Source organism: Camellia sinensis, chromosome 7, assembly GCF_055761805.1.
Source record: "Camellia sinensis isolate YWXY chromosome 7, ASM5576180v1, whole genome shotgun sequence".
Classification (NCBI taxonomy): Eukaryota; Viridiplantae; Streptophyta; class Magnoliopsida; order Ericales; family Theaceae; genus Camellia; species Camellia sinensis.
This window is the reverse complement of record NC_138967.1, coordinates 48,348,751-48,366,383: the sequence shown is the minus strand read 5'-3', so window position 1 is coordinate 48,366,383 and position 17,633 is coordinate 48,348,751.

Sequence of the window (17,633 nt, the reverse complement as noted above, 5' to 3'; positions counted from 1 at the left end):
TGTACATTTACTGAAACTGTTGACCTGTCTGCAGTGATCTTCTAATTGGATCCCTCTTCCATAGTCGAAGATGGGGCTAGTACCACATAAACCTTTATTCCAACCTTCCCTTCATGGGTAAACTTGATTGCATTGCTGGAAAAATAAAAACTTATAAATTTGAAGCAGAACTAAATAATGCATGAAAAGTGTAACAAAACCACAAAGCATGTTGCATATTCATTTTAGTTGTGACAAATGCTCATATTCAGAGTGTTGTAAAGAGACACACTACTCATTGCTGATCATCCTAATCTAAAGTACTGGGAGAAGTAGATTGGTGTTACATTTTCATTGCATTTAAGAAAGCTACTTTTGTTAAATATCATGGATAAAGTAAAACATTCTCGCCTCAAGAAAGGAATTATAATTTTCTTTTTAACTAAGGAAAAAATAATATACGCCTTAAGTTTACAAATCTTTCTATAACATCTGTCGCATAATTGTTCAAAGGAGCAATTCCTTGGTCCTCTTGACAAATATTTCACAAATCTGGGAAAAACAAACATCATAACCTCTGTTGTCTTTTATTGTGATACAATCATGTTCTAATTGTATCAAATAGGAATTTCTAGGGGAACAACTATGGGAGCAGAATGTTACATATGGAGCATAATGTTGGACAAGCAAGTAGCAGAAAGTGCACAAGGCTCTAAACATAGCTAAAGCCATCCATATAATCTACAAAGGAGAAATTGAAACAAGACATTGGACATCACTTCTCTCTCCTTCCATGACTTACTTCAAACAAGACACGAGCTCTTCTCTCCTCACAACCCCTTTCCCATCCTCTTTAGCTCTCACACCAACCTCCCATATCTCGTCTATAAACTTAGCATCGGTCAACAACTGGTCAAACCATTTGGGTACCCCAACCATTGGACATCAACTTTTCTTTGTCCGTCAAACCCATAAATGTAATGCCCCCAAAGTGCGTATAGAAAGTTATCCTTATTTAATTAGGGGTTAATGTGCTTGCCATCGGAATTGAAGAACTATCCGTTGGATTATGCCTTTGAAACTAGATTGGTGACCTTTACCAAACAACCTGAAAATTTTCCCTCCGTTTGAGCGGAATAGTTGGCGCTCGAGCGTAATTTTGGGGTTCCCAGCAAATTTTGCAGGCGCCCTGAGATTCTGCGAGTTGTGATTTCCCGCTCGAGTGGGGGATTAGACGCTCGAGCGGACTACCTTGTTGGCCTGCGAGCTCGAGCGCAAGGTTGGGCGCTCGAGCGGGTCTCCTGGTTAAGTTTAAATTTCTGAGGCACGTAGGTTCGTTTTTGGACATTTTTATTAGTGTATTTAGAACCTCCTTATCTTATGTTGGAGTATTGATTGAGATGATAATATGATGGTAAAGTAAGATTGGATCAAAAACTTTAATTTGAGTAATTCGTTTACGACCAACCGTCACTCTTTTGCCCTTTTCTTGTTCCACACTTGGAATTTGGATGTGAGATTAGAACCATTGGAAAGCTTATTTTCGGGGCTTCAATTTGGGCACAAGAACGACCTAAAACAGAGTCCGGATGGGGGAGTTATACCTGTTTAAAGTTTTGAAATCTGCGCTGGGAGCAGGTCCGCTCGAGCGGGAATGGGACGCTCGAGCGGAAATAGCGGGTTTTTCGGGACAGCAGCTTTAAAAACGGGATTTTGGATCATTTCTCATATTTTTCTTCTTCCCTCTTCCTTCCTCTTTGCCTAAGTCCGAAACCCTAGCCCCAAATCCTTGAATTCCTTTGCTTTGCTCACGATCCACCATGGTTTTTGGCATCAAGGATAGAGAACAAGGGAGGATCGATGTTTTTACCCGATTAGAACTTGGATTTGTGAAGGCTTCTTCTCAAGCTCACTTCTTTGCTTGATTATTGAGGTAAGGGTTTGAATACTCTTCATTTGAAGATGTTGGGAGTTAATTAATGGGGTAAAATGGTGAATTATGAGTCCTAGGTGTATAATCAATGGAAAAGTTGGAATTAAAGTGTTGGGTTAATAAGTTTGATTATTTCTTGAAATCTCCATATTTTCTTGAAACCCTAGATTGATTAAAGATGATAACTAAAGATTTAACCCAAATTGAAAGTAGAATAATGAAATTGAGGTATTGAATCATGTATATACAAATTTAATTGGAATTTGGTGATACTTGGAAATTATGTTTAAAATTGCGAATGAATTTTGTTATGAGCACAGTGAATCATGTCTTAATGAGAAAGGAGATTGGGGGGAAGGGTTTGTTGATGATGTGGATGATGTAAACTTGGCTACGGAATATTGAATTGAGTCTTAGCAATTTAATTTGAATGATGTGGAATTATATTTGGTAGTATTGAGTTGAATAATGTTAAATAGTGTGGATTACCTTGGATAGTGATAATTATGTGGGGTTATGTCGATTATGTCGAATTGTGTTAAATGTTGTTGAATTGAATTGTGTAGGGTTATCTGCAGGGACGGACCTAGCATCTAAACACTGTGAGTAGTAGTACGCTTTACCACCGCTAATGCTTGCCATTAGTATTCTGTTACTTTTGTTACTTATGTATGTAAATGATTCACGGAAGATAAATGTTATATGTACGTAAATGATTCAAGGAAGATAAATGTTATATGTGTATAAATGATTCAAGGAAGATAAATGTTATATGTTTATGTAAATGATTCAAGGAAGGTACAAAAGTAAGAGAAAGAATGAAACAACCCTCCTTTGATTCTGGAATTCTGTAAGACTCTGAAATAAGTTTGCTACGATAATGTTTGGGCTAAATGCCAACAAGTTTAATGTCAATACATGTAAGAGCTAAAGGCCAACAAGTCTAAATAATCAAGAAATGCTCTAGTTATGATATGTTACGTTTGAATTAATGAATTCATGATATCCTTAGTACATGGCCCTTACCCGGGGGTAATAATACCGTGGTTTAATTAATTAAGTTACAAGTGTATGCATGTTACAAGTTCAAGTATATTACAAGTATAAGCATGTTACAAGTTCACGTATGTTATAAATTTAAGTATGTTACAAGTTTACGTATGTACAAGTTCAAGTGTGTTTCAGGTATGTTTCAAGTATGTTACAAGTTCACGTATTGTTCCAGGCATGTTTCAAGTATATGTTTACAAGGGCTTTATGCCATTTTCAAGGGCTTATGCCAATATGTTTACAAGGGCTTTATGCCATTTTCAAGGGCTTTAATGCCAATATCTTTACAAGGGCTTTATGCCATTTTCAAGGGCTTTAATGCCAATATGTTTACAAGGGCTTTATGCCATTTTCAAGGGCTTATGCCAATATGTTTACAAGGCTTCATGCCATTTTCAAGGGCTTTAATGCCAATATGTTTACAAGGGCTTCATGCCATTTTCAAGGGCTTATGCCAATATGTTTACAAGGGCTTTATGCCATTTTCAAGGGCTTATGCCAATATGTTTACAAGGGCTTTATGCCATTTTCAAGGGCTTTAATGCCAATATGTTTACAAGGGCTTTATGCCATTTTCAAGGGCTTATGCCAATATGTTTACAAGGGCTTTATGCCATTTTCAAGGGCTTTAATGCCAATATGTTTACAAGGGCTTCATGCCATTTACAAGGGCTTTAATGCCAACATGTTTACAAGGGCTTCATGCCATTTTCAAGGGCTTTAATGCCAATATGTTTACAAGGGCTTCATGCCATTTTCAAGGGCTTACGCCACTTTCAAGGGCTTCAATGCCAACAAGTTCCAAGGGCCTTAGTGCCATATGTTACAAGGGCTTTATGCCACAAGTTACAAGGGCCTCGTGCCACCATGTTTCAAAGGCTTTATAGCCATTATGTTGATGTTGTAGGATTGGGCCTAAGGCCATATGAAATGAAAACAGGAACAGATTGACTACATGATCTTCGTATTTATTTATGCATTGTTATGTACTATGTTTAAATTGTGCATTTATGTATCATACTATTCACTGAGCCCGGCTCACCCTCTGTTATGTCTGTTTCTGTAGGTCACCAATCAGGCGGTCAGTCCCAGCCAAGACGTCGCTTTCTTTTTGTCAAACCTCTATATGTTCAGGCACTGTTTAAGTCATTTAATTTCTTAAGTTGTCAAGATGTTGGTTTGCTTATGAGTGTCCATCTAAGGTAGTTGTATATACCTTTCATGTTTGTTTTTGTATACGCCCGACTTTAGGGCTGGAACTGTAAATGTGTATGTACATACTCTGGGATATAGTTGAGACTTTATTTATCCGGTATAAGACATGTGATGAATGAGATCCTGGCATGTAGAAGTAGCTCATTGGAGTTTAATTGTTTATTATTATTTATCTATTTATTTTTGTGCTTCCGATAAGGCCCCGTATGTTAAATTACCAGGTTACATGTCCGTCTCTAAAGAGGTCATGCCCAAACTTTTAGGGGCGGGTTTGGGGCGTGACAATAAAACTAAAATCAAACCAATTTTGGACATGAAAAATAACATAATTTCATAGAAATCAAACAATTCAACCAAACTCATTTACGAAATCAACACAAAATTAAATTAAAAAAATCATATAAATCCTAGATGTAGTGTGAAAGATGGGGAAATAAGGGAAGGGAGAAAGAGAGAGAGAAACAGAGAGATGGCGAGAGTGAGTGAGAGAGACAGAGAGCTTCTTTGTCCGTCAAACCCATAAAACTAAAATCAAACCAATTTTGGACATGAAGAATAACATAATTTCATAGACATCAAACAATTCAACCAAAACCATTTACGAAATCAACACAAAATTAAAGTAAAAAAATCTCATAAACCCTAGATGAAGTGTGAGAGATGGGGAAATAGGGGAAAGGGGAGAGAGAGAGAGAGAGACCCAGATCAACAGAGAGGGAGAGGAATGAGAGTGACAGAGAGAGAGGGACAAGAACCTATGAATTGTGGCAGTGGAGGTGGTGATTTGTGGCGATGGCGACGTGCGACGGTGAGGTGGTGACCATCAGTGAACGTGTGTCTGGTTTGGTGTATTGGTGGTCTGTGTGCTTTTGAGACAGAACAGACAAAAGATCTGTGTGAAAGAAAGAGGAAAGGGCGCCAATAATTCCCTCTAAAAAAATCCCAACCTTTAGCGACTAAATAAAAATTGGTCGGAAAATTTAATCAATAGCAACTAAAAGTTTGTAGTTGTTTGTTTAATATTGGCTACTAAAAATGTTTTTGTCGGCAATAACTACCCATCTATGACTACAGTGTTTTAATCACTGATAGCTGCAATAAATAAGCTTATTTTTGGCGTCTAAAAGAAATTTTGGTTGGCAAAAGGCTGTGTATGCCGACTAAAACCAAAATTAGTAGCCTAAAATGTAAACAAATGCCGACTAAAACTTTTTTAGTCGCCTATTGACATATTTTTAGTGACTAAATATTTTTTTAGTCTCCAATAAATAACATATGGCTACTAAAAAAATTTAGTAGCTAAAAATTAAATCATTGCCGACCAATAGGATAATTTGTCGGTAAAGGGCTAACTTTTGGCGACTAAAAATGTTCTAGTAGCCAAAAGTGGTCGCCAATGGTGCAGATTGTTGTAGTGTCTTCACTGAGGCAATAGTGTTTGCTGATGCAATAATTGTCGATGTTCTTTTCAACAAGAGATGGACGATCATCAAAAAAAGGAGTAGGTGAGTGTGCCTTAGGTGTGATAATACAATGAATAGGGATAAATTTAATATGAAGTAAGGTGTTTAAAGAAATCTTATTGAGATTTACGATTTAGGGTGGGGGCTCAAAAAATTTAGATAAGTGCTAATAACACCCCTCATAAAAAATAAAGAAATGAGTGCTACCATTAGCAACCCATCAATTATTTTGGACCATCTATTTTTTTCGACCTGTGCCGCCCCAAATTTTTGGAACATCAAGGGAAATTAAATAAACAAAATGACTTAATAAACTAAAAAGTTGACATCTTAATAGGGTAATCCAACTCTCGTACATAACCAAACGTCCAAATAACAATAGATAAAAACTTAAAATTATCCAAATACAACATTAAATGAAATTATAAAGTCCTTAATAACTATTATATAAAATAATATAATTTATTCGGCTCTACTCGGGGTTTCAGGTCAGCCAAGGCTCTACGTTAGCGTCGACTCCATTTCAGCTTCAATTATTTTCTCGCCAAGACCTGGCATAAAACGCCAGGGCAACAAAAATATATGCCATGAGTTTTGCAACACAGTAAGAAAACATAACCAACCTACCATTCTTTTTAAGAGAAAAATAATGAGATTATAAACATGAGATAACAATATAATTGTAAGCATAAATTACAACCACTAAAATAATTTTAATAAATTAGGTGACACTCGAAATCTCACCAAAGAGATTTAACTTACCAACCACTAAGCATGGCAACGGTTAATTTGAAACCCTTCCTTGGTCAAATATTCAAGTGTTACCAACCGTAACTACCAGGGATGCCCACGTCCGGAGTGACATACCCAAGTAGTGGCATCCGTGGTCTGCCCCAAGGAAACGGTCTGCCAGGGGTACGTAACCTCCCTGTGTGCCACCGGCACATCCACCCTTATTCCAAAACCAAATACCGAAAAGGGTTCAAATAAGTCCCGTGCCATCTTAGAGTTTCGCAACACAATTTACGTGAGAATTCTCAAAACCAGGGCTCACCCTGAACAACCGGTATTAACCGTCAACCCTTAATTTTATACACTCTTTAAAATAAGGACTCACTCTGAACAACCAGTATTAACCATCAACCGTTAATTTCGTACACTTCGTTGATCATTTTAATTAATTTTCATACTATTCACTAATAATTACAAATTAGATCCCAATCGATATTATACCATTTCAATATAATTTTTAACAGAAAATATCAACACCTACGTTCTACACCAATCCATCAATGTGTATAAATTATTGTGAACAGTTTAATCAAGCCAAATAAAATCTTTAATCATCTCTTTAATGGCACAAACTACACATGCAAGTCTAATTCCAAGGTTATATCATGATTTTAAGGCTACTAATAAAAATAACCTTCAAATATTTAACATACAAATCACAAATTTACATACAACTATAAACAAGATTTTTATCTAAATTTTCAGCTATTTGTGACATATGAACACAAACATGAAAAATTAACAATTAAAAAGAATGAGAGGGTTAAGAGAGTTTTCTTACAATGTTAGGTTGCTAACGGTTTATCGTCCGAATTTGATTTATGATTCTAATCGTAAGATATGACCGTCCTAGCTCCATGATCGTCTTGCTGAAATTTCACATTAATCGGACGCGATCTCACCGTTGATCTTCCATTGGATTCTCTTAGAACTTTTTGTTGTTTACCATCATCTTAGACTTAGAATTTGCAAGATTTAACCCCAAAAATGGATTCTACACATCGAAAAACCTAAGGGTGGTCATCCCCAAAGTCATAGGACCACTCGATTAACCTAAATGTACGAGGGTGCACCGTAGCACTATGGGCAAGAAACGCTGGATAAAATTTAAGCTCATCTTCTCCAACAGCAATAGCATGCAGGAACAGAAGACCCAGAATTTTAGTTTCATTGTCACTAGTTCAAATGCTTGTATCTTCTTCATCGTAACTCCGTTTTATCTTATTTTTCTGTCATTGGATTCAACTCACGACCTAGTTTTTGGTTCACTACTCACACACCTCGTTCCGTCTCTTTTTGCATGCCGTCGGATCTCCAAAATTTGACGAAAAATAAGATTATTTTCCTACTGTCTCGAACATTTTTTTCGAACCATCTTTGGGACCCCATAACTTTCTTAATTCTTAACGGTTTTACTTCATTCTTTCGCCAATCTCTTCAACTTACTTCGTACTTCATCTTACATGGCCTATTTGTCTCACGTCTTCCTAGAATGGATGGTTTTAGCATGCCGAAAGTAAGCCGAAAACCAACTTTTGAACTTCAAAATAAATTTCTCTAACTTTGTTTCTTTCTCCTCCATCTTCTTTCTTCTTCTCTTTCTTCACCTACAACACTTTGTAGATGGTGGTTCTAGATGATAATAGAAATAGGTGATGGTGGTGGTGGCGGTCCGACGGTGCGCCAATGGTGGTGAAGTTTGCGGGTTGGCGATAGTGTGGGTTAAAGCCGTGGCTATGGAGGTCGGGAGGAGGAGTAAGAATAGAGATAAGGAAGAAGAAATAGTTTTGAGAATGAGAGGTGTGGAGAAAGGGAGATGGAACGGATAGAGAGAAAGCTATGAAATTGGAAGAAAAGCAAAATGAGGAAGAGTAAAAGATGATCATTGAAAAAAAAATAAAATTTGAACACAGCATGTTCACCACGTTTCTTTTGTTATAGGAAATGATTGCACGTGGAAGGTGGGATGTGAGAAAACATGGGGAGCAAGCCCATGGTGTCTGATTGGATTTTAGTACAGAAAGTATTAAGTTTCAGTGTAATTTGATTACAAAAAAATATAGAGAAAAATATAATAAAAATATCATACGGCTCAGAAAATAATATTGAGTAATGATATAAAGTCAAAAATATTTTATTTTATTTTATTTTGAATAAATTTTCAGTATAAAAATATACAAAATATTAAATTCAAAATATTGTGAATAATTATTTAAGAAAATTAAATATATATATATATATATATATATATATATATATATATATATATTATTTTTATTATATAAAAATACGGGGTTTCACAATCTATCCCCCTAAAAAAAAATTCGTCCTCGAAATTTAAGTTGTTCTAGGTTTTGAAAAGTTGTGGGTAATAAATGGGCGAACTCTACTATTATGTTATTAGTTTCCAGTCTTAACTCGTTCACATCCTTTCTCATCTTCAATTCAATGCTTTTGCCTCATGTTTAGGTCCTCTGGCACACATGGTTGTATCAAGATGTTGTGATTTGCAAAACTTTCAAACTGCTCATCATAATGACCCCATTGCTTCAATGTGAAGCCCTCTGCTCGAGAAAACATTCGCATACTTGCTAAGGATTAGTCATGTTGACTGTCCTGTAGGTTGCTAGTGTCATTCGTCAACTCGTTGTGGTCAGAAGGCTAGTCTATCCTCCTTAAACAATTATAGCGTTCCATCGAATGCATAAGTCACTTCCTTCTTCTCGTGGCCACTAATTGCGGCTTAGTGTATGGACAATCAATCTGTGTCCAAGATGATGTCGGTGTCGAACATCTTCATGTCTCAAGGTTTGAGAATTCAAGTATACCATCAATTCGTAAGGGTCTGCATACCAATTTTAGTGATCTTACACACGTGGCAAATGTGAAGGAATATGATGAAAACATATAAGAGTTTTGAGATTGGTTTGATAGAAATTTACATCGTGTATGTTTTTATTACAAACGAGTCACACCAAAAGAGTTCTAACTGGTAACTCTAAGCCTAAGGTTGGTACAAAAGTAATAAGGATAACAGAATACAAAGTGGCTATAACAACAATATCAATTAACATAAGGATCGGATGAATGACATTATAGTTTTGGACTTTCATGTAATCAAGATCATGGAGGAAGTGACTAAACTAGATATCTAACCTGAAACTACGTTGGCCCTACGTGTGTCAAAATAAATATCCAAGATTTGTTACTGAGTAAAGAAATTGCGACTGTTTACAAAATTCTAGTACTAGATAGGATAATCAAGGCAAAAAGGTTGTCAATTTTAACGATAGTGGAATTGAAAATAAGATGGTAATGACTTAATCTTGAATATGAACGACATCAACCAAAGGTTATACATATGAGATAGGAAAACGAAGATCAACACAAAACTCGTAAGAATAATAGTAACCCTCCCTTTTTATATATATATATAAGTATATATATCTAATGCGCAATACTTCTCATTCAGGATTAAACCCACTCCCCTACGTAGGTGATCGTTAAATCGTTTGGAGTTGAAACGTATAACGCAATGATTATGAATCTGAAACTTGTTCTCCCGAGTCAATGTTATTATGCCGGAAATTCAAATAACGTCCTAAGGTTGGCGAAGAAAAGTTCGTTTTTGATGTCTTTTAATTAGCAAAACAGATAGTATTATCATAATATAACCTAGTCGGGGCAAAGTTATTTCTAACTGTAGGTCGAAACACGTAGATAATGCAGATCACATAAGTTTATTCTCTTAAGCGAGACACTTAACTCAAATTCAGATTAATCCTCTTCAGATAATCCTTAAGGATTCTATACTAATGTGCGCAGGTGCGAAAAAGTTGGAGTGACTGCACCAATCATCACTTTTACAACAGACTCCTCAAAACTTTTTTTTTTGGTAAGGAAAACTTGAACCAACAGTCTCAGATCATCTAGAGTCACAAACAAGTTAAACACAAACTAGAGACTCCTAGTTCACATGATTTGCATACGAGATCTACTCAAGTTTGACCTTCTAGCAGTGAAGCTACACTCATAGGTGTTTCTAATCGTTCAAGCTCTAATCCCAAGATTCACACAATTATAGTAGAGAAGAAAGAGTATGACGTGGCTACGGCAATAGCATAACTAGCATAAGAATTCAAATGGAATTTGAACAGACGGTACAATCGGATGACATGATGGTTTTGAACTTTTAATAGGGTTAAGATTATGGAGCTGGTGACCAAACTAGATATTTGAATTGAAATTGTGTTTGGCCATACACATTTCAAACCAAACACCTAAGATTCTTCACCCTGTAAGGATTGAAAGAGTGCAACCTGTTTTCAAGAGAAGAACATACAAGATACAATAAACATGGGTCAAAAATTGCCAATTGATCATCTTAAGGCAATACTTTGTCGAATTGGAAAGGTTCAATGAAGATTGAGAAGTAATGATTTTACATCCGACAAATTTGGCGTTAAGCTAGTTAGGATCAAACAAGGATAGTTACTATGATTACCATAAAGCTCTCATAAACTATGAGTTACATAATTCTATTCCTTCTAATACATGATACTACTCCTCAATTGAGGTTAAACCTCTTCCCACCGTCCCTAGGTATTCTAACCTAGAGCTCTGATACCATGTTGTGACGCCCCAAATTTTTGGAACATCAAGGGAAATTAAATAAACAAAATGACTTAATAAACTAAAAAGTTGACATCTTAATAGGGTAATCCAACTCTCGTACATAACCAAACGTCCAAATAACAATAGATAAAAACTTAAAATTATCCAAATACAACATTAAATGAAATTATAAAGTCCTTAACAACTATTATATAAAATAATATAATTTATTCGGCTCTACTCGGGGTTTCAGGTCAGCCAAGGCTCTACGTTAGCGTCGACTCCATTTCAGCTTCAATTATTTTCTCGCCAAGACCTGGCATAAAACGCCAGGGCAACAAAAATATATGCCATGAGTTTTGCAACACAGTAAGAAAACATAACCAACCTACCATTCTTTTTAAGAGAAAAATAATGAGATTATAAACATGAGATAACAATATAATTGTAAGCATAAATTACAACCACTAAAATAATTTTAATAAATTAGGTGACACTCGAAATCTCACCAAAAAGATTTAACTTACCAACCACTAAGCATGGCAACGGTTAATTTGAAACCCTTCCTTGGTCAAATATTCAAGTGTTACCAACCGTAACTACCAGGGATGCCCACGTCCGGAGTGATATACCCAAGTAGTGGCATCCGTGGTCTGCCCCAAGGAAACGGTCTGCCAGGGGTACGTAACCTCCCTGTGTGCCACCGGCACATCCACCCTTATTCCAAAACCAAATACCGAAAAGGGTTCAAATAAGTCCCGTGCCATCTTAGAGTTTCGCAACACAATTTACGTGAGAATTCTCAAAACCAGGACTCACCCTGAACAACCGGTATTAACCGTCAACACTTAATTTTATACACTCTTTAAAATAAGGACTCACTCTGAACAACCAGTATTAACCATCAACCGTTAATTTCGTACACTTCGTTGATCATTTTAATTAATTTTCATACTATTCACTAATAATTACAAATTAGATCCCAATCGATATTATACCATTTCAATATAATTTTTAACAGAAAATATCAACACCTACGTTCTACACCAATCCATCAATGTGTATAAATTATTGTGAACAGTTTAATCAAGCCAAATAAAATCTTTAATCATCTCTTTAATGGCACAAACTACACATGCAAGTCTAATTCCAAGGTTATATCATGATTTTAAGGCTACTAATAAAAATAACCTTCAAATATTTAACATACAAATCACAAATTTACATACAACTATAAACAAGATTTTTATCTAAATTTTCAGCTATTTGTGACATATGAACACAAACATGAAAAATTAACAATTAAAAAGAATGAGAGGGTTAAGAGAGTTTTCTTACAATGTTAGGTTGCTAACGGTTTATCGTCCGAATTTGATTTATGATTCTAATCGTAAGATATGACCATCCTAGCTCCATGATCGTCTTGCTGAAATTTCACATTAATCGGACGCGATCTCACCGTTGATCTTCCATTGGATTCTCTTAGAACTTTTTGTTGTTGATCATCATCTTAGACTTAGAATTTGCAAGATTTAACCCCAAAAATGGATTCTACACATCGAAAAACCTAAGGGTGGTCATCCCCAAAGTCATAGGACCACTCGATTAACCTAAGATACGAGGGTGCACCGTAGCACTATGGGCAAGAAACGCTAGATAAAATTTAAGCTCATCTTCTCCAACAGCAATAGCATGCAGGAACAGAAGACCCAGAATTTTAGTTTCATTGTCACTAGTTCAAATGCTTGTATCTTCTTCATCGTAACTCCGTTTTATCTTATTTTTCTGTCATTGGATTCAACTCACGACCTAGTTTTTGGTTCACTACTCACACGCCTCGTTCCGTCTCTTTTTGCATGCCGTCGGATCTCCAAAATTTGACGAAAAATAAGATTATTTTCCTACTGTCTCGGACATTTTTTTCGAACCATCTTTGGGACCCCATAACTTTCTTAATTCTTAACGGTTTTACTTCATTCTTTCTCCAATTTCTTCAACTTACTTCGTACTTCATCTTACATGGCCTATTTATCTCACTTCTTCCTAGAATGGATGGTTTTGGCATGCCGAAAGTAAGCCAAAAACCAACTTTTGAACTTCAAAATAAATTTCTCTAACTTTGTTTCTTTCTCCTCCATCTTCTTTCTTCTTCTCTTTCTTCACCTACAACACTTTGTGGATGGTGGTTCTAGATGATAATAGAAATAGGTGATGGTGGTGGTGGCGGTCCGACGGTGCGTCAATGGTGGTGAAGTTTGCGAGTTGGCGATAGTGTGGGTTAAAGCCGTGGCTATGGAGGTCGGGAGGAGGAGTAAGAATAGAGATAAGGAAGAAGAAATAGTTTTGAGAATGAGAGGTGTAGAGAAAGGTAGATGAAACGGATAGAGAGAAAGCTATGAAATTGGAAGAGAAGCAAAATGAGGAAAAGTAAAAGATGATCAATGAAAAAAAAAAAAAAAAATTGAACACAGCATGTTCACCACGTTTCTTTTGTTATGGGAAATGATTGCACGTGGAAGGTGGGATGTGAGAAAACATGGGGAGCAAGCCCATGGTTTCTGATTAGATTTTAGTACAGAAAGTATTAAGTTTCAGTGTAATTTGATTACAAAAAAATATAGAGAAAAATATAATAAAAATATCATACGGCTCAGAAAATAATATTGAGTAATGATATAAAGTCAAAAATATTTTATTTTATTTTATTTTGAATAAATTTTCAGTATAAAAGTATACAGAATATTAAATTCAAAATATTGTGAATAATTATTTAAGAAAATTAAAAATATATATATTATTTTTATTATATAAAAATACGGGGTTTCACAGACCCTTATAAATTCTAAAACCCTTAAAATTTCTTTCTTCCCTCCAAATAATACCAAAATTATTATTTTGAAAACATTACACCCATTCAAATGCACACATGACACCCCTACACCCCCAAAAAACCTATCTCTCAAAACTCTAACAAAATTCACAACGGTGAAACCTCCCAAAACCAGTGGAAGAAAATTTGTTTACCATTTTTGACCACTTTGTCACAGTAATTAAGAAACTTTTTCTTTGCTTGATCACGAGTTTTGTCAATTTGCTTGCATTTTTTTTTTATGTGTCTATTGCCTCTTTTCACACATATAACACAATCCACCTTCATACTTATCTAGTTGGTTTTTTGTCAATCATCCATGGCTTCACTGTACTTGTAAGCATTGTTCTTCTCCTTGGGGTCTTTTTTAACATCGTCAATTTAAAGTTATATACTTCTATTAGATGATTACTATTTCATCTCCACATACTTGTTCATGATATTACAATGAGAAAATAATGTTTGGTTATCTGTTCCTGAACGAATAAGCAATGTTTGGTTACCTGTTCCTGAACAAATATACAATGTTCAGGTCTGTGTTCTCGAATTTCGGTTATATGTTTGGGAGTTTAGTCTCGAAAAAATGATGAATAATTTTCATTATTTTTGCCATGTTTTTTAAGAAACTTACCCTTACAAGACCAATCTCCTCTGAGCTAAAAACACTATCAAAGTGATGAACCTCTTCTGAGCTTATATTGTTATACTCCTCTCGTCTCATAGAGTTGTGATTGCCGGAAAAACTTTCACTCATTGTCATTACTGAAGAAATGTATGAAATTCAATGGTTGCCACTGTTGTTGCCGAAATATTACTGCCAAAGAGTTTTCAAGGTATTGAGGGAAGGTAGGTTTTGAAGGTGAAATTTGAGAAACATGAATGGATGGTAATGGAGGTGGGTGCTATCATAAATCTTATCTCATGTTGTGGTGAGTGTATGGACTTAATTATGAGATGGAGTATCCCAAAATTATCAATATTCTTTTTAATAATTTCATTTGAAGTTATTATTATAATAAAAAAAGAGTCAAAAAAATAAGAATTCAAAATAATTAATAGAGTATTAACAGCAAGAAAGGAGAAAATCAAAATGGTTAAGTGGCTCAATATATGCCATCGGCATCACTTTGAATTACCCAATGACGGTTCTTTTTTTTCATTCTCCATTTTCTTTTATAGAGTAATGCAATATAAATAAATAAATAACTTACATAGTTTTTATATATAACTTATTGTAAATTTTTTATTTTAAAACAAAGCACCATTAAAATGAATCACACGTGTATATATATATATATATACACATATATAATTAGTATTTATTTTCAAAAAAAATTTCTTTCTTACGTGGCATATCACTCTTCTCTTCTTTTTTTTAAAAGTGTCATGTAGCATACTCTTATACCTAATTATTTTTAAAATATAATATTTAAATTTTTTTTTACTTAATCTGAACTATCCATAAATAAAATTTAATATAATTATAGGTACTAAAAAATACTTTGCAAATTAATTTTCTTCTACTTTTTTTCACTTTTATTCAAATATTCAATTTTTATATTAAAATTAAATATATTTCTTACATTTTTTTTTAATCTTATTTATAGTTTATTATTAATTTATATTGAGTTTCTTATTTAACATGAAATTGTTTATTAGGAAAAAAAATTTTGAATTTAAAATTTATGCACATATATATAATATGTATAAATAATTTTAAAATAGATATTAAAGAAAAATCAATACTCAACATAATTATTCAGTCTATTTTTTTAAGGGTAAACTACCAATAGGTTCTAATAGTTAGATTTAATTCCCATCAAGTCCTATTGAAAATAAGTTTTGGTAAAATCGTTGCTAAAAATAATTTTTTTGTGACAATTTTTTACATACGTCGCTAAAAATTGACAATTAGTGACTTTTTTTGTCATGATTTTTATAAATTGTCACTAAAACTTACAATTAGTGATCTTTTTTTTTGATAAATTTTTTCCATAAGACCTATTAGAAAATAAGTCTACTTATTAGAACCTAAACGTAAATACCCTTTTTTTAATCCAATACAACATACTTATATTTAATTTTTTTAAATAATTTTTTTTATAACTTCCATTCCTACTTATTTTTATTTCCAAATGAATCAAAAAAAGATTAAATAATTAGAATCGCTTTTAATCGTATGTTACTATTTTTCTTTCCAATTTAACTATAATTATTAACAACAATGATTCATCCCCCCTTTTCCTTCCACCCCTTTGACCCCCCCTCTCTCTCATTGGTTACATTTTCTTTTTCTTTTTCTTTTTTTTCCTACTCCTCCAATCACCACCCGCCACGTGGCAAAGGGGGTGAAGGGGGTGACCCCAAAAGGGGGTCCCAAGCATTATTCAATTATTAATGTCAAATTAAATGTTTTATTTTAAGAAAAATTATTGAAAAATCCCATTTGAGAGGGTTTTGGACCGTGAGATCTTTCTTTATTTTTAATACTCTTGGAAGTCCTATTTTGTTGGTAATGTTATCCGAAAGATCCCATTTGACTGATTTGGAGTGGATTATGTGACTAGTTTGCCCTTGGTTCTCTGTAGTAACTTATTTGTCCGGTATGGCAATCCCATTAATTACGGTTCTGTTTTGGGAAAAACAATTTGTGGGAAGCAGGCTTCTATGTGTGTTTGAAGTATATGTGTGTGTTGTAATGTTCAAACACTACCACATTACACCATCCCCCATACAGGTAAAAAAGTTCAAAAACAATCACACACTTCCAAACCCATCCCAATCCCCAACACCACACCCCCCCCCCCCCCCCCCCCCAATTCACCACACCCCACACCATCACCCAGATACATATACTCATCGTTCTTCGGCATCGTCATCCGATTAAGGGTGTTCACACCTTCACACAGCAACACTAGCAGAACTATTCCTTTCTAATCACCGTGGGTTATGAAACCGCTCACATTACCATTCACCGCCAACTGAATCCCTGCAAATCCGGAAACAAATCGAGAACAAATCTCCAAATGTGGGTCGACTATGTGGTTTCCATACCAATACTCACATATGAGATTTCAAACCAAATCAACTACGATATTTTACAATCTGGATTATATTTTTGGGAAATTAGGTTAGTGTGGGGAATTATCTTCCTATTCAGATCTGGGTTCTGATTAGATTTGGCATAGGTGCATGTACGGTCGAGATCCATGGGGAGGTCCGCTGGAGATCAATGCTGCGGACTCCGCTACCGACGACGACCGTAGCAGGAACCCCAACATCCATTGTTGAAGATGTCAAGCTTCTGCTCGGAGTCCGCCACCAACGGCCACAACTCCCACACCTTCTCGATTTGTGAAGTGGGATACAGAGACAAGTCTGTTTTGCGATTCTCAACCACTGTAACTGGATATCTAGAGAAAGAGAAACTATCTGATATAGAGGGGATGAAGACAAAGGTGATGATTTGGGTGAAAGTTACGTGTATTTCAGCTGATGGAGGAAAGCTCCATTTCACCGCAGAGATGAACAAAACCAGAGGCTGAAAAGTCGTAGAAAAGAATCTCTCTCTCGATCTCTGTTTGATTTTCCCAGCAATCTTTGCTCAATCTAAAGAGAGATACACTATACATACACATATACTCTTCAAGAGAAAATGTTTAGAGAGAGAGTATGGCGTGTGAAGTGGGATGGTGAACAGTGCGTTGCACGCTGTTTC